Source organism: Melanerpes formicivorus, unplaced genomic scaffold (genome assembly GCF_026170545.1).
Source record: "Melanerpes formicivorus ecotype bairdi unplaced genomic scaffold, bMelFor1.0.p_v2 SCAF_14, whole genome shotgun sequence".
Taxonomy (NCBI): Eukaryota; Metazoa; Chordata; class Aves; order Piciformes; family Picidae; genus Melanerpes; species Melanerpes formicivorus.
The window spans coordinates 1770895-1785332 of record NW_027142366.1 but is presented as its reverse complement, the minus strand read 5'-3'; the positions used below and the strand labels follow the sequence as shown (position 1 = coordinate 1785332).

The 14438-nt window shown below is 48.0% G+C and overlaps 1 protein-coding gene across 2 annotated transcripts in view; it reads left to right on the top strand.

The window, feature by feature from the left end:
• Positions 1-726: 726 nt before the first annotated feature.
• The window catches only part of EPN2 (epsin 2), a 49031-nt gene continuing 35319 nt past the window's right edge, over positions 727-14438 (top strand). For both annotated transcript variants that reach the window (XM_068146526.1, XM_068146525.1), the window contains exon 1: positions 727-880. The gene's annotated coding sequence lies outside the window, so the exon portion shown is untranslated. The remainder of the gene's footprint in view (positions 881-14438) is intronic.

The following is a 14438-nucleotide window of genomic DNA, read 5'->3' as shown; positions in this document are numbered from 1 at the left end:
CAAACCCAGCAAAGAGAGGAAACGGCTTCAAGCTGCACCGGTGGAGGCTTAGATTGGATATAGGAAAGATTTACTTGTTGAAAAGAATGGTCAGGCTTTGGAGCAAGCTGCCCAGGGAGGTGTTGGAGTCACCGTCCCTGGAGGCGTTCACCCAGTGTGCAGACATGGCCCTTGGTGGTGTTGGACTTGATGATCTTAGAGGTCTTTTCCAACCCTTATGATTCTATTTTCTATTGAGTCTCTGGTGGGAAGAGGAAGGGTGTAATGATTGCACTGCATCAACTGATGGGAGATGCTTTGGAGTCCATCAAGCCCCCTTGGGACCCTGGGGTGGGTCTCCTGCCCCGAGATCAGTGACCTCTTGGAGGTGCGAGTGAGGAGTGGGCTCCCCCCAGCTCCCCAAGGCCTTGTGGCAACGGGACCTCTGCCGAGATTCCGCCCCGAGGCTGATCCTGCCCCGTTCTTCACTGGCGGCTGCTGCCCACGCTCCGTAGCCGGGAGGGCCGCGCAGACCTGGCTTGTCTGAGGGGACCCAGCGGCGGCTGGCCACGGCCTGCGGAAGCCGCGCTGGCCGCGGCGGGAGGGGCTCCGCAGTGCTGCCCGGGCGGAGGCCGCCGTTCCCCCCGGCCCCGCCCTTCCCCTCCCCGCCCTTCGCCTCTCTTCGCCGCGCCCGGGCCGGGGCCGCGCTTCGGGGCCGCGCGTGCGGCCGCCGGTTCCGCCTCCTCCGCCACCTCCCCCCGGCAGCCGCCATGTTGGATGGTGCGTGTGGGTGTCAAACCCAGCTAGGAGCGGCGGCGGTGTCCGGCTACCGGGACACCCCCCTCGGCGCTTCCCGCGGCTCTCTCCCCGCTCCTCCCGCACCCTCCGCACCCAGCGCCAGGTCGGTCCGACGAGCCGCGGCGGGGGAAGCTCGGCTGCGGGAGCGGGGACGGGCGGACGGCGGCGGAAGAGCCTCCCCCCCGCCTCTTCCCTCAGCGGCAGGGTGCGGGGTGGGCGCGGGAGGGGCCCCCTAGGGCTCCGGGCCGCCCCGCGGGGAGGGAGCGGGCTCGGCGGCCGGCCGTGGGGTGAGGGCGGCGGCTGCTGGGCCGCGGGGCCGGGGCCGGCGGGGCGGGGGGCGCCGGGGAGCCGGAGGGGAACGGCGGGGCAGCCCCGGCGGGGGGCCGGGGTGGCCTTTGTTGTCTCCGCTGGGTGGGCAGCAACAGTTACTGCCCATCATGGCAGCCCGGCGGCGGGGTCGCGGGAGCGGGGAGCGCGCCGCCGGGACCCGCCGGGCTGAGGCTGCCGGGGCGGGGGGAGGGGGACGGCGGCTACGACCGCCCCGGCCCTTCGCCTCCCGGGGGGCGGGCTGCCTCTCGCCCGCGGCCGGCAGCAGCACGAAAGGGTTTGACCGCCAGGCTCCGGCCCAAAGTTGGGGCCTGGCTCGCCGGGCCGCGTCCCCGGGAGCCGCCTGGGTTGGGGCTGCTGCGGGGGACGGCGGAGGCTGCCCCGGCGGGGGGCTCCCGGGGGGGGCTCCGCTCCGCCGCGTCCCTCGCCTCCTCTCTGCGCTCCTAAGCTTCCTTGTGGCGGGGTGGGATTTAATTCCGGGGTGTTTTTTTTCAGCGCCGTAGTGGGTTTGGGAGATCTGTAGTAGCGCTTGTAATTATTCTTTAAAGGGCTTGCTTAAATGTATGTATTGTTATCATTATTGTCTTTTTCTCCTCAATCTTTAACCTGCAGCATCGCGGATGCTACAGATGGGCCTCGAGTAGTTAGTGTGCTGCATTATGTTGGGCGTTATTGTTACTATGGAGTATACTGAAATAAGATTTATTACAGGCTGCACACAATGGAAGTTTCCTCTTTTAAAGCCACCAGGCACGTTGGCAATGTTTGGGCTCGGTGTTTGGCCAAGGGGTATGTAGTGTTTCCCCCTCCTGCGGTATGGCATCATCACTGATCTGAAAAGCTAAGTTAGATTTAAGGTTTACATGAATTAAATGCTTCATTTTGCTTAATCTGCTAAGAAATCACCCTGAATTGTAGGTAGATATTTTCAACAGGAGGCCCACCACGGTAGTGCAGGTTGTGAAGGTGAGTCGCCGGTGTTCCAGAGCCAGGGAGGCTCGTTTTGGGAGTTCAGGATGCAAATCAGGCCACAAGATTAAAGTTTTATTATTCTCTCCCCTGAAATACATGGTTTATGGTAATATGGGACTCTTGCATAATTCCAGTGTGTTGCTGTGTGAGACAAGGTCAGGGAGAATTGGATTGATAGGGTGTGAAATAGGGGATGTGGGAAGAGATGTTGGGGTTTTTTTTTTTCCTTAATTAAAAAATATATTGCAATAATATCTTCAGCCAAATACAGGCTGTTTAGGAAGTAACTTGCAAGTGTGCTTGTCTTGGCTGATGCTCAGGTACATGATTGTCAAACTCATCTATAGTGTTTCATTGGAGTGCGTCCAGAGCAGGGCAACAAAGCTGGTGAAGGGTCTGGAGAACCAAGGCTTAAGAGGAGCAGCTGAGGATTGTTTAGTCTTGAGAAGAGGAGGCTCTCTCCAGCTCTGTAAAAGGAGGTTGTAGTCAGTCTCTTTCCCTTAGTGTCAGGTGATAGAACAAGAGCAAATGGCTGGAATTGTGCTAGGGGAGGTCTAGGTTGGATATTAGGGAAATTTGTTTTTCCCTGGAAGAGTGGTCAGGCCCTGGAATTAGGTTTCCCAGGGAGGTGGTGGTGGAGTCACTACTGCTGGAGGCGTTCAAGAAACACGTGAACATTATACTGTAGGACATGGTCGAGTGGCCGTGGTGGTCTTAGGTTGACCATTGGATCGTGGAGGTCTTTTCTAAGCAAAAGAGTTCTCTATGATTGCAATGAACCAAAATGTTCTTAAAACCCAAAGTGAGGGTAAAGCAGCTGGAGTGAATTTCAAAGGTAATCTTCCATACGTTCAATATTTAACTATGCTATCAAAAATTATCAAGAGCAAATTAGCCATGAGTGTGCATTCCTGAGGATGACTGCTGATAAGGCTGAGTTAACTGCAAGTTACAGTTCAGGAAGTTTGTCTTAGGGGTGCTGATTGTAACTTCCTTGATGCCATGAAGTGACTATGCAGCATCATCCTGCTGTGGTGATGGTTCTCCTGCTTGCTAGCTTGGCTTCTCCATGTACTGACAAATGAGTCTTAATATCTACCTTTAAGAAAAGAAATATAATGCTGTGCTGAAAGGATGGGCCTCTCCTTTTAGCAGAAAACAATTAACCTGTGCCCTAGGTAGGAACTAATTAGTGCTGGATAATATTTGGGTAAGAAAACTCCTCTGAGTTACCTGATGGGTCCTGTCCTGCTGAGGGAAGTTGGGGCTGTTCAGTCTGGAGAAGAGAAGGCTCCGAGGTGACCTCATTGTGGCCTTCCAGTGTCTGAAGGGGTCCTACAGGAAGGCTGGGGAGGGACTGCTCAGGATCTCAGGGAGTGATAGGACTGGGGGGAATGGAATGAAGCTGGAGGTGGGGAGATTCAGGCTGGATGTGAGGAGGAAGTTTTTCACCATGAGAGTGGTGAAGCCCTGGAATGGGTTGTCCAGGGAGGTGGTTGGGGCCCCAGCCCTGGAGGTGTTTAAGGCCAGGCTGGATGAGGCTCTGTCCAGGCTGATCTAGTGTGAGGTGTCCCTGCCCATGGCAGGGGGGTTGGAACTGGATGATCCTTGTGGTCCCTTCCAACCCTGACTGATCCTATGATACTGAGAGCTAGCGAAGCCCTGGCTGGTGCTGTTGATGTTGTTCTTCGTGCCCATTATTCCTACAGTCATCTTTAATGAGCAGTTGACAAATATCTGATGTCCAGTGCAAGTGGTGCTGTGTAATGCAACAAACAGGAATGAATTCAGCTTGTCCTGACCACATCATTATTTACATAACTGGTTAATCATGCTAATTTTGTTCCAGCTGTCAGCCATTTGATTGCTTGAAAACTTGGAGCTTTTAAGAGTCTTGGATCACTGCAGTGAAATGCCAAAGGCCTAATTTGTTGCTTCATAAAAATGCTGATAGTCTTTCTGGAAACAGAAATTGCCTTTTTTTCCTTTCTTTTTAGAATCTCTTTTTTTATTGTGGCCTGTTGCTTGGTGTGCCTTTTTTTTTTTGAGAGAGAGAGAGAGAAATCATTAAGTGATAATCAAGTTTAGGAGAAATACATTCCAGAATAATGATGAAATTCATAATCTTGCTTTTCTTAGGTCTCAGACGTAGGATGGGGAAATGGCTTTTGCTTTTGCCTGGTGTGGAGGGATATAAGTTGCCCTAAAATCTTCATTTAATGACTGATACTCAGGAAGCCACTTCCCAGCCTTCCAGTGCCATATTTGCAGTGCTGAATTCTCCCTTGGGATTTTTTGCTAATAGAAAATGAAAGGTGCCTGGTTTGTGTGGACCTCTGTAATGTTCCTTTTCCACTTTGCCTTACTCTGATCTGTGCAGGGAAAGTATCGAAACGTACCAGTGTCCTGCTGTCTGAGTGCTTCAAAGAACAGCGGGGTGTTTTGTGTGTTTCACTAGCCTGGCTGCTCATTAAGAAGGCATGAGACACCGTAGAGGAGAACAACATGTGTGCTGTCCTCGAGAATAAAACCTGCTAGGTCTAATTGTAGGTCCACTAGCATTGGTATGCTGCAGTTTGGTCACATACTGGGGTGTGCTGAATAGCAGACCATAAAGAGTCCCAGAATTAATCAGGTTGGGTGGCTGTTAAAGGCTTGCTTTTCTGTTCCAGGGGGGAAATGGGAACGTTTGTATGGCAGAGTAAGGGAATTTAGAGACCATAAGCTTCAGGATGAATCTAGAATGGGAGGGTTCTCACAGTGGACCCTCTTGGTGAGTGCCACAGGAGGTAGTAAGCTACAGAGAAGCAGGTGTTGCTGATTTCTCATTTTGCAGCTAGCAGTGTTGCCTTTGTTCTGCAAGTTTGGGATTTGGATGGTTTTATGACAGCATGCCACATAAAAGGCAGAATAGCTGGATCAGAAAGTTCTAAGATGTGTTTTGTAGGTGCTTAGAGGTAGGCAAGTTTTAGGGAGGGAGTATCCTCAGTACTGAGATTAAGTTCCTTCAAGCTGTAGTATCTGTGCTCAGGGTTACCACCAGAAGCTAAATGTCTGCAAATACCTAATAGTGGAGTTTCTGTGAATGACTCTGCTGATTACAAGATAGTATGAAATATTTTGTGTTTTCCACTTGCAGCGTCCCCAGCAACAGAAGATGTTGGCCAGAATCTGGTTTGCAGCTCACTGTTCTGGGTTTTTATATGGAAATAGTGCTTTGAATAGCTGTGCTTAGAGAGAGGATAATTTTCACCTCAATTTCTCTGGTACTGTTACAATAATTGAGCTTCAGATCTTGGAGTCAGTGCTGCGTTGTTAATAGTGTGGATGCCTCTTTTCCTGTCTTCTGGGGCTGTTAACGACAGTTCCTCTAACTAGTGCCTTGAGAGCCTGCATTCCAGGTCGGCCCTGTTCTGCTCACACTGCCCATGCTTGCACCCAGACTCGACAGAGCTGACTCTTCTCAGGTGGGGAATCACGAGTCCAGAGCTGAGGAGAGCTTGGGAAGAAACAGGTCCCCACTGGCAGCGAGTGCAGCTGGCTCTAGCAGAGTGTCTGGGTAGAACCAGTCTCAGCCCAGAACTGGCTGCAGCTCCACCGTGGAACTCCCCTTAGCAGAATTTTATGATGGAGGTGGCTGGGTAAAGTTGCAAAGATTCCCCAACACACTCTGTTTGGTTGGTCTGATGCATATAATCTGTTTTCAAGTAACAATTCTTCTCCCAGGCTTAGGGCTAGAGCTCCCTGGGCTGCCTGAAGCCATTAGTTGAAATTTTTGCATGAGACCTCCGCAGTTTTCTTCCACACTGTTGGCTGCTCCTGTCTTGCCTCCAACTCCTGTTTTATTAATGTTGTCTGCAGTTGCTGAGTCTTGTCCTGTAACTGTAAAACAAATACTAAATGTACAAGGGTTGAGAAGTAGAATACTTGGGAAGGGTGACCTAGGTGGAATGCTTGGTACCTACCTCTCCATTGTCTTCTAGATTTCTCTCCATCCCTCTTCTCCTTTCCTGTCTTCATAATTCCCTTCTACTCTGCACTTACATCTGTCTGGGTGTTGCTTACTAGAATTGCAGCTCTGGCTCCTCTCTCTGCATGGGTCATGCCCATGCTTCCTGCTGGATGATTTGATCACCTTTAGACCTCTGGTGTTTTGTTGGGTGCTCAATTTTCTCTTCTTATCCCTTGCAGTAAAGTAGTAAGCTGTGAATCATTCACTCTTTTATGCTTACAGTGCAGCACTCAGTGAACAATGCTTCTACAAATTAAACAATAATTTTGTTCTTTGAAAGTCCAAAGCTGCTTATTAGTTTAAAAACATGCCAGACACCTTACCTGCAGATGTTTTATGGCCATCCCCCAAGACAGAAATCTGAAGACTTCCCTGCCTCGTTTGTTTCCCAGTGTAACAGCAGTTATGGCCAATTTGGGGCCTGTTGTTCTAGCAGTAACTACTTAAAGGTAGATGATGGAGTCGTGGCTAAAGTGCCACATCTGTTCCGTAGAGAGATTCAACAGCCAGGCATCGATTTAATCTCCCTGCAGTTTAACCACAGAGAGCCTTTCCTGCCCTTCCCGAAGATGTCACTTACATAATGTGATGTCTCCTAAAATCAAACTGGTAGTTTTCATTATTTAGCAGCAGAAACCAGAGCAGAGCCAGCTCTGCCCTTCTTGTTGGGTCTCTTCTCTTTGGTTGAGCGTTGCTGCTGCTGAACGCTGCAGTGCCCATTGTGCTCATGATGGTTCAGAGGGTCAGCGCCAGTGACAAAGGTGCTGGGGATGTCAGGGATGTTCTTTCACATTATTCCCCCTTCCCCCCCCCCCTTTCCTCATTTGAAACCATATTAATTTCTAGACTTCACATCACTTTGGCAGTTTCTGAACCTTTGCAAGGGCAATGGTCTTTCTGTAGCTTTGCTGGAACAAAGACATTTTATGAATCTTAATAGAGAGTCGTGTAATCTCATTACCACTGCTCCGCACTGCTTGAATCACTTCCTTGGCCTTAAATCACAATCTCTCACCAGCTGTTTCTTGATTGTAGTTTTTGTCCGACACAATCTGTCCTCCTCCATGTTTTTCTTGGTATTTTTTGTTTTAAAGTCTGATTGTGCAACCCTTGCTTGGCAAGGCCTTTCTTCCTCAAACAGTTCTGACTTCATTGGGACTAATGGCGCGAGTAATCACTCGCTGGCGTAAGGGTTGCACAGCTCCCAAGGAAGAGCTCTCTTTGTAGGACGTCATGGGCAGAGCTCACTAAAGTAACTGGTGTTCCCATTTGTAATGTTCTTTAGGGAAAGACAAATCAAAGCCTTTTTAAAGGTAACTTCCTCACTCAAACGTGTTTCCTTGTAGGTAGGAAATCTGTGCTCAGGTGGCCAGTCGTGTGGTGCAGCGTAGAATCATAGAGTTGGAAAGGTTGGAAGGGACCTCAAGGATCAGCCAGTTCCAGCCCCCCTGCCATGGGCAGGGCACCTCACACTAGGTCAGGCTCAGAGCCACATCCAGCCTGGCCTTAAAAACCTCCAGGGATAAGGCTTCCACCACCTCTCTGGGCAACCTGTGCCAGTCTCTCACCACCCTCGTGGGGAACAACTTCTTCCTAACGTTCAATCTGAATCTCCCCATTTCTAGTTTTCTTCTATTTCCCCTAGTCCTGTCACTACCTGACACCCTCAAAAGTCCCTCCCCAGCTTTCCTGTAGCATCATAGTTTGGTCATGCCCAGGATTTTTCATTTATTTTTCTGTGGCTAGTGAGGGATTTCTTCAGCTAAATCTCTTGACCCAGTTGCTGCTGCAGCTGCTTTTCTCCTGAATTTCAGCTCTGTATGGACAGGAATGAGGCTTGTGACAACAGCAGTAAGGCAGAGATGTTTGATCTGACCCTGTGAAATCAGCCCAAGTTTAAGATCACTGATTAATCCTCATCCTTCGGTTGTAAACAGAACTATTTTAATGTGCCTGGCTGTTCCCTGACGGATGGCCAAGCAGCATCCTCTGTCAGGTGCTTTATACAAAGAAAAGCACTTCAGTTAGCCTGTGAAAATCAGAACTTTAATGAGTTTAATTATTCAGTTAGCTAATTAATCAGTGAAAAACACCCTCCCATTTTGTTACATTGCTGGTATGTGACTGCTAGTGTCTGTTCAGAGAGATCTGCATTGTGCATTACCCAGAGGCAGGGAGGATCTGGTGAATCCTTGAGACGTCCCTGCCCAGGTATTTAATAATGGGATAACCCCCTCTTTCTGCAATAACCATTCTAAACCATAAGACTCCCATCTGTTATCTGCTGAGATACTTGCCTTCTGAGCCCATACTGGCTAATGATGGGTTTATGGGTTGCCTCTTGCAATGCTATGGGATTTGCAGCGGGTTCCTTTTTTGCTTTTTAGTTTCATTTGAAGGGCTTGGAATGCTTGTTACTGCTGAGAATTGTTACTATTTATTTGCTGTTGTTGAGCAGAGTTCATTTAGTTAAACTGTCTCCCAGCATAGGAGAGTGCTTCTCAGAAAGTAAAGATAGTGCCTCTGTTGGAATGTTTTTAGATAAAGAGCATAGGTGACAGAGTACTTCCAACGTGGGGATGCCGAGGGAAATCAGTGCATCCGAGTCTCACTGTACTTGTTGAGTATCTCTACAAATGTCTAGGAATGTTCTTAAGCAGAACTTTTTACTTGCTGCTCAGAAGAACTCTCACTCTACTGGACTGCATATTTGCAGCCCATCTTTGTACTCTTTCAGCAAATCAAATGCTTTCTGAAGATTCTGAAAGATGCTTCCCGTGGGACTTCTCTGAGGGATGTTTGTGTTTATCTGTTTGCCAGTTCTCTTGGGATGACTTAAGCCAAATGCAGGAATGATCAAGCAGTTTTACTTGGATTTCAGGATTTTTACATTTTAGTGGAGCTGAAGTATAAAAGCTCATGAGACAGAAAAATCACTTTTAAACTGGTTTTAAGCAGAGGTGGAAGGCTGAAAACTGCTTAAGTGCTGCATCTAAAGTTGACAAATTGCTGAGCCCTTTGTGAAAGACTGAGACTGAAATGCCTGGCTTCTCTTTACCCAGTGAATAAGCTCCTTTTGCCTAGCCTGCTGCTTTAAGCATGCTGGATAGTGTGACTGACATTTTGGTGTCTATCTGCCAACTGATAATGTCTGCATATATTGGATTTCACAATAATATGAACATATGATGCCTTCAAGAGAACTTTGTCTTGAAAAGTCAGAACATGTTATCCAGCTGAAGGTGTGCAATACTGGGGAGTGCTCTGCTTGAATTGCAGGCTACTGAAATCAGAGAATCATAAACTGGTTTGGGTTGGAAGACCTGAAAGACCTAGTTCCAACCCCCTGTCGTGGGCAGGGATACCTTTCACTAGACCAGGTTGCTTAAGGCTCCTTCCAGCCTGGCTTTGACCACTTCCTGGCTATGAGCCTCTGGGCTCCAAGGTTGCCTTCTCTGGGTGACCTGTTCCAGTGCCTTACCACCCTCATGGAGAATAATTTCTCCCTCATGTCTAATTTGTTGTTGAAATGTTGAAGAGGTGATCAACAGCAGGATAGTTTTGTAGGTTGTTCTCATAATACTCTATGAGGTGGTTTGTGTCCTGCAGTTTATGGTCTAGGCCAAGTGATGTGAGCAGGTCCTTCACTGGAAGCATGTGAGGGATCTCTTGGCTGGTCACTGTCTTAGTGGATCCCAAACACAGCAGGTTGGTTTTTAGTACTGAGGCTTGCCAAGTGTAAATGCAAGAAACATGCTTCAGCATCCTGGATGCAGAGAGGTTTACATATGTGCAGGAATAAAGTTGTGTCTGAGTGCCTTGGGACAGAGCCAGATGTTTTAATACTTGTTTTCTCTCAGCTTGGACATTAAACTATAGTTAATATTACTGTGCTTTCCTGCCCCTAGAAATGGTGACTTTTTTTTTCTTAGTTCTATTTTAAAATGGGATTTCTTCTTGTTAATCAGAAGAAAAACAAACTTTGAGAGAGAAGGAAAACGTGCTTGCTTTTTATTGTCTTTGGTTTAGTGTATGCTTTGTGGAAAGGCCTGAAACAGGCCATCAACATTCTGTCTTTTTTGGTCTTGTTCATTCAAAGTTGAGAAATTGAGAGGTGGTGAGTTGGGAAGGGGTTGAGAGAGCAAAAGGAAGGAAAAAACCACCCTGGTGTGAGTTGCCTTGGTGTTAGCAAAAGGTGCTGCCAGTGGAAGTTCTGTTGAGTGGCAGAACTGGTCCGCCACAGGAGTGTGTCTGTGCAGCTGGATGTCTGCAGGGTGACCCAGTCTGTAATGGCAGTGCTGTCGGTACAGAGCCTTACAGGGAAAGCACATCGACTGCTGTCAGACCTGTGCAAAGGATGTGTCTTGAGATGCCAGGAGGCTTGTGCTTCCATCCAGCTCGACCAGTCCTCTGTCAGAACTCCTGCTTTAATAAAACACTTTGGCTTTTGCATTTTCCTCTCATGGGAAACCAGAGGAGGGACTTAAGCCCCGCCTGCTGCTTACATGCTAAACAGATGCAAATCAGAGCCTGCTCCCTGCCAATTCCATCCTCTCTCCTCATGGGTTTCTACATTGTTTTGATTAAAGTGGTTCCTTGCCAACTCCCAGCCCAGAGGGCAGGTGAGAGGGGAAAAAAAAAAACCCAACAAAACCCCATCTCCCTGATCACAACTCGGTGACGAACATGACTTTTTGAGCTTGTAATGTCATCATTTTGCAGAAAACAAAGTTCCAGCAGCTTCACAGAGTACTGGGCTGTCAGGAAGGAAAACATCAAAGTGGAAAGAAAAGAGGAGTTTATTTAAAATGTAGTAGAAAGACTTAAAACATTGGTGCTAACTGATGAGAGCCATTAAAAAACAAAAAACCCCAAAGCCTTTGAAGTGAAGCATTAAAGATTTAATAGTATTAATTGACCTACGCCGTGGGAGTTCAGGATATGCAGACACATGTGTACGTCTGTTTGCTGGGACTTGAGCTATGTTAAGGAAGCAAAGGTACTGAGAGCTGGATTCATCATGCTTGGTGTCAAAAGGATACCTTAAGAGAGCCCTTTCTATTCTTGGGTTTCATTGGGGTACGAACTGAAAGTGTCAACAGCAGTGGGACATACTTGCTGTCAACCTAAGAACTCTGCTGAAGCAGAGAAGGCCAGGCCTGGAGAAGGCAAAACAAGCAGAGGAGTTTCTGATGTACTCTTCAAGGCTAATTTTGTGTCTTTGTATGACTGAATCTGGGGTGTTCAGGGTTTTTTAAGTTTTGTTTTCTTTTGGTTTCCCCCCAGAGGATCATGGAATCATTTTGGTTGGAAAAGGCCTTTAAGATCGTCAAGTCCAACCATTCTCTAACTCTACCAAGTCTGGTGCTAAACCATGACCCTCAGCAGCACATCTCAGTGTCTTTTAAAGATGTCTAGGGATGGGGATTCAGCCACCTCCCTCTGCAGCCTGTTCTACTGTTTGATAACTTTTGGGGATGGAGTTTCCTCTAACACCCAGCCTAAACCACTTGGGGCCACAAATATCTTTCTGCTGTTACAGAAACTTGATACCCCAATAGTAAGGTTTCCTTCCTTTCCCCCCTGAACTCTGCTTCTAGTCCCAGCCACAGTTGTGGGCTGGTTTTGCTGGGTAGACTTTCATGTCAGCTCATCATGTGTTTTCTCTCAAGACTGCCTGATTTTGGTAGCTTTTCGCTTTTTCTATGTTTATAAGTTAGCACTGTTGGGGAAACCCTCTTGCTGGAGGAAGCAGCTGGTCCTTCCATAGCTTTGTAAATAGATAACAGAGACAAATCAGAGTCAAGCCTGTGGCACTGGAGCAGTTGCAGGAGCCTGGTGTTGGGGGAAGGGTCTGTGGTGTTTGTTTTGTTTTCTCTTCTCCCTTTGCAAATGGAAAGCTCAATGGAAGAGTTAACACATTCCACCTGGACACTAACAAGCAGGGAAACTGCAAGGGTGCTAGTGGCTTGACAATCAAACTGATACCCAGAAGGGAGCAACACCAGGCAGGGGTTGACTGGCATGGAAATACTGGTGTGTAGAGACACTAGCAACCCCATCCAGAGGGATGATGAAGCTGAGGGTGATCCTGGTGCATTCATTGTTTCCTCCTTCAGGAAGGTGGTCGCTGCTGGCGTCAGGCAGCTTGTTTGAGCTCTCCTTGCTGCCAGTGTAGTTACTGAATGATTCAGCATGAGCCTGTGCCCACGCCGGGCAGCAGTATTGAGGAATTCATTACCCTTCTGGTAGCTGATGGATGTTAATGGGCTAGAATTTCTTCTGTGCATTTGGACTAGATGGAATGGTCTTGAAAAAAAACCAACAAAAAGATTAGAGAATGGAGTGGGTGAGCTTAAATCACTTTTTAGTTCTGTTTATAAACCTAAAGAGTGAGAGAATGTTGTGGTGTAGTGGGGGTTTTGTTTTAATGGCTTGCATTAAAACAGTGGTTGAAAGAATAATCAGCAGTGCAGGCATAGCAGGCAGCTGTGGGAGGTGCAGTAAGTAGTAGCACTACCCAGGGGATTTACTTGCCCCTTGTTGTTTGGTTTTTTTTTTCCCCAAACCATCTTCCAAGCCATAATTTTAATATGTTCCAGTACCTGAAAGGGGCCTGCAAGGAAGCTGGAGAGTGACTTTGGACAGGGGCTTGTAGTGATGGGATGAGGGGTGACATCTTTGAGCTGGAAAAGGGTAGGTGTAGACTGGATATTAGGAATAAATTCTTTACAGTGAGGATGATCAGAGGTTGAGGGAGCTGGGGTTGCTTAGCCTGGAGAAGAGGAGGCTCAGGGGAGACCTTCTTGCTCTCTCCAACTCCCTGAAGTGAGGTTGTAGCCAGCTGGGGGTTGGTCTCTTCTCCCAGGCAAGTGGCACCAGAACAAGAGGACACAGTCTCAAGCTGTGCCAGGGGAGGTTTAGGCTGGAGGTGAGGAGAAAGTTCTTCCCAGCAAGAGAGATTGACCCTTGGGATGTGCTGCCCAGGGAGGTGGTGGAGTCACCATCCCTGGAGGTGTTTAGAAAGAGACTTGATGGGGTGCTTGGTGCCATGGTTTAGTTGATTAGATAGTGTTGGGTGATAGGTTGGACTTGATGATCTCAAAGGTCTCTTCCAACCTGGTCTGTCTATTCTGGTCTATTCTGGTCTATTCTCTGGAACAGGTTTCCCAGGGAGGTTGTGGATACCCCATCCCTGGAGGTGTTCAAGGCCAGGTTGGACAGGGCTTAGTGGACGGTGTCCCTACCTGTGGCAGGGAGGTTAGAATTAGATCTTATTTAAGGTCTCTTCCAACCCAACCCCAAACCATTCTGTGATTCTATGATCAGCTGCTTCAGAAGTGTCAGAGGCTTGAGTTTTGGTTCACAGATGTAGGGATTGTCCTCTGCATGTGGACTCCTTACAGGGGACTTGAAGTCCCAAGGACGCATGCAGAGTTGCTGGTGGCAGAGTATCAGAGCTGAGAGGGTGTAACATGTTCTCTGCAAGAGCTGTCTGGAAGAAAATGACCTTTAGTAATGGAACAGGCACAGATGCTTTTGAGTAACAAGCCTTTGTCATCCTCTGTGAGAAGAGCAAGCTAACTCCCACTCAGATAATTTTCCGTCTAAATAACCAGAATAGATAAGAGAGTAGGTAGAATATTAGTGCTGAAAGAGAGGTTCAGAGAGCTGCTGCAATTGTTACACTGACAGCTGAACAGTTCTGCACATCTGCATGAGAGGATGTGGGATTTACTGGCAGCTTGGAGACAGACTTTTTATTTCCCCTCTTCCTCCCTAGTTCCCACCCCCCCAAAAAAAAAAAACCAAACTAATAATAATAAGCTATTGGAATTTGTCCATGGGGATGATTCTTATCAGTGCCTGAATGAAGGCATTGGAAAGTTTCAAGTACAATAATGAGGAAAAAATTTTCTCTCAAACATGCTGGGGTTTTTTTATTAATTCTTTTTTAGGAGTCTTTTAGCAATTCACTTCCATCAAAGATGAACTTAAGAATGTAACTCAAAAGCAGGAACTGGGGCAGCACTGAAGTAGACCACAGTCCCTGGCAGTATTTTTGAGTGCTGTTTCATGGGGAGCCTAACCCCAGTCTACATCCAGGCTGCTGATGGCAGGGTTGTGGTGCCCTCTCCTTTGGATAGAATTGCTTCTCCTGCCAAGGTGGTGCTGCTGGGTACATTAAACAGCTATGTTGGGAAAAGAGAAAAGAGCTGGGATTGTTTGGGAAGGATTTTGGAGGCTGTGTGGTGTGCAGTGTGAAAAGATAAAGGTATGGAGGAGGGAAGGCTGTGCAGCAAGTGTTGCAGGGCAGATAGCTAAACCTGTGTGTTAAACAGGCAAGGCC